The sequence below is a fragment of the Crocuta crocuta genome, unplaced genomic scaffold (genome assembly GCF_008692635.1).
Source record: "Crocuta crocuta isolate KB4526 unplaced genomic scaffold, BGI_CrCroc_1.0 scaffold25, whole genome shotgun sequence".
In the NCBI taxonomy this organism is placed as follows: domain Eukaryota; kingdom Metazoa; phylum Chordata; class Mammalia; order Carnivora; family Hyaenidae; genus Crocuta; species Crocuta crocuta.
In genome coordinates this window covers 7158598-7161582 of record NW_027532015.1, presented here as the reverse complement: position 1 = coordinate 7161582, position 2985 = coordinate 7158598, and the positions used below count along the sequence as shown (strand labels likewise).

Below are 2985 nucleotides of genomic sequence, written 5' to 3'. Positions count from 1 at the left end.
TTACCTACAAATCTTTTTGGTGATTTAAAATACTGAACATATTTGCATGTAGTTTCCTTTAGTGTTGCCTGGAATTGGGGCACTTGGCTGGAGAAAGTTGATACAATATCACAAAAGAAAAGATAATATGAAACTAAAAATTGCTGAAGCATGTCCCAATAATTTACTGTCAATGAACCAGGGCAAAAATAAACCTTTCTTGACACCACTGTTGTTTTAATGGCACATTCATTCACTGGCTGAAAACTCTGTGGGTCTGTTTATTCTAAAACTCCAGCACATTAAATAGAAGAAGCAATTAACTGTTTGATGGTCCATAATTCCATTGGTGGATTAACACGGTTAATCATGCATACTTTTCCCGCTTCAATTCCTGAAACATTAAAGAAATACCAGGAGTAATAAAATAGCTTCAAAATACACAGCATAATTTAAACAATAATTTCCGTATATAAAATAGATCTCTGCCATTTGTACCAATGATGAGGACACAGCTGTGTTGCATTAGAAGCTATTCTCCATTCTCCAGAGCAGAAATGAACGGAACAAGACCAGATCGTGGGCTGAAGTGGGATGGGGAAAACCTGACTAAGGCAGTAAGGTTGCTTGCTTCTTTCTTCCCCTTGGGAAGGGAAGAGGAGACCAGATCAATGAGTATGTGGCAATTTGGAAGCCCTATCCAGGTGTCACAGCTCTAGGAGATAAGTGTTGTCCACAACCCTTTGGGGAAGCACTCTTCTCAGAGCCAAGTGAAGGTTGTCAGGTTCTTCTTTGGAAGAATGGTGCAAGCTGAAACCAAGAACTATGGGAATAGATATGGGCAGGAAGAAGAAAGACTTAGCTCTCCAAGCCAGCCAGCTGAACCCTCAGGATTAGCCACTAATCCTGCAGAGAGCTAGAGAGCCACAGAAAATCAAGGGTCTTCTGCAGCCAGTTTAGACAACTGTAATTTTTCCCATGGGGGCCCAGTGTACAATGGCTGCAAAGAGTAGGCTCCTTGGTAGTATATACAGCCTGTTGATTGTATGGGTTTCCCTAAGGGACTTTGGAGACAACTCTTTCCAATGGGCATTGACATTTGACTTCATGCTATCTCCAATCCAGGCTCCAGACAGGTATGCAAGGTGCCTTTGGAAAGCTGCAGGGCACAATGGCCAGGGCCCACATTGCCGAAGCATCATGTCCATCTGTACCAAGTCGCAGTAAAAGGAGCATGTGATTGAGACCCTACATAGGGCCAAGTTCAAGTTCCCTGGCTTCCAGAAGATCCATATTTCTAAGAAATGGGGCTTTACTAAGTTACATGTATATGAATTTGAAGACATGTGTGGCTGAAAAGCCATCCCAGATGGCTGTGGAGTCAAATACATCCCTAATGATGGCCCCTTGGACAAATGGCAGGTTCTGCATTCATGAAAACCTTGGCACTGCCCTCCCCTATTCATCCCCAGCAATAAATCTTACTTCTTGTCCGAAACAAGAAAAGTAGGAAAGGAAGAAAAAAAGAAAGGGAGAAAGGGAGAAAGGAAGGAAGGAAGGAAAGAAGGAAGGAAGGAAGGAAAGAAGGAAGGAAGGAAGGAAGGAAGGAAAGAAGAAAAAGAAAGGAAGGAAGGAAGGAAGGAAGGAAGGAAGGAAGGAAGGAAGGAAGGAAGGAAGGAAGGAAGGAAGGAAGAAAATCAAGGGTCTTAGTAGAAGGAGCATTGAGGCTCATTCTTATATGAAGTTGGTTCATTGGAGAGATCTAGCCTGATGGCGATAGAATAAAATTCCATTCTGAATATTCAGGAGTATTTCTAGAGATATGTTACTCATTTAGAGGACCTCCTGATATACCAAGGGCCTGTATTCCGGTGTCCCAGAGCCCGGGTGGCAGGTATTATTAGTACCGATATCTAGGTCTAGATTGTAGCTACCAAAGAACTATAGTTTTGATACAGCACAGGGAATGATTTGACTATATTACAAATTAAATTATATACATTTCCATAAAATATAAATGTTGAAAAAGTGAAATTCTAAAGTTAGCCTAAATTACAATATTATCTTTATATGGGCTTTGTGTTCTTATTCCTTTTGATCCTAAAGAAGAGTAAAGAATATTTTCTTTCCCTAGTGTCCCTGGGTTGGATTTTTAAAATGTTTGTGTATTTATTTTGAGAGAGAGAGAGAGAGAGAGAGAGAGAGAGAGAGAGAATCCCAAGCAGGTTCCATGATGTCTGCATGGAGTCTGATGTGGTGTTTTAACCCATGAAGTCAAGAATTGGATGCTTAGCCAAGTGAGCCACACCAGTGCCCCCTTGGGTTTGATGACTTGAGACCTGGGTGTACAGCCTGGCAAGTAGGAAATAATTATATCCTGCTTTAGGATACCAAAGAAGATATTTTTTTCACATTCAAACTAGATGATGCTGATCCCATATCCCACCTGTTACAAGAGTATCTCTCTTCTCTATCTAAGATCTCTCTATGGTAATAACTGCAACTTCAGGGATGCTTTGTAAGACCAAGTTAGTACAAAGAGTCAGCTCTGGTTATTGTTCTGTTTTTCACTATATTGCTACCATATCAGATCATGAAAACTCAGCTGGTCTTGCCATCCTAATATCTGCCTCGTCTGCTGATGGGCAGTCTGCCTTGAATAGAGCAGGTGCCTCAACACTGGGCTGGTAATTCAGTAAAATGGTACAATCTTGGCCTCTCTTGAGGCACTTCCTACTGTAGGACTGAGGTATGGCATATACTTGGGTGTATTAGTTTCCTAGCGCTGCTGTAACAAATGACCACAAGCCAGGTAGGTTAGAATAAAATAGACTTACCGTCTCAGAGTTCTGAAGGCTAGAAATCTGAAATCAAGTTATAGTTATTTTTTTTTATTTTTAAATTGTTTTCTTTCTTTGTTTTAATGTTTTATTTATTTCTAGGAGAGAGAGAGAGAGAGAGAGCATGAGCAGGGGAGGGTCAGAGAGAGAGGGAGACACAGACTCC

General features: G+C 41.1%; 1 non-coding gene across 1 annotated transcript; it reads left to right on the top strand.

The window, feature by feature from the left end:
• Window positions 1–924: 924 nt before the first annotated feature.
• Window positions 925–1057, top strand: LOC144241621 (small nucleolar RNA SNORA70). Its single transcript, XR_013338132.1, has one exon. It is a non-coding gene; the product is annotated as a small nucleolar RNA SNORA70 (small nucleolar RNA).
• The last annotated feature ends 1928 nt before the right edge of the window (window positions 1058–2985 follow it).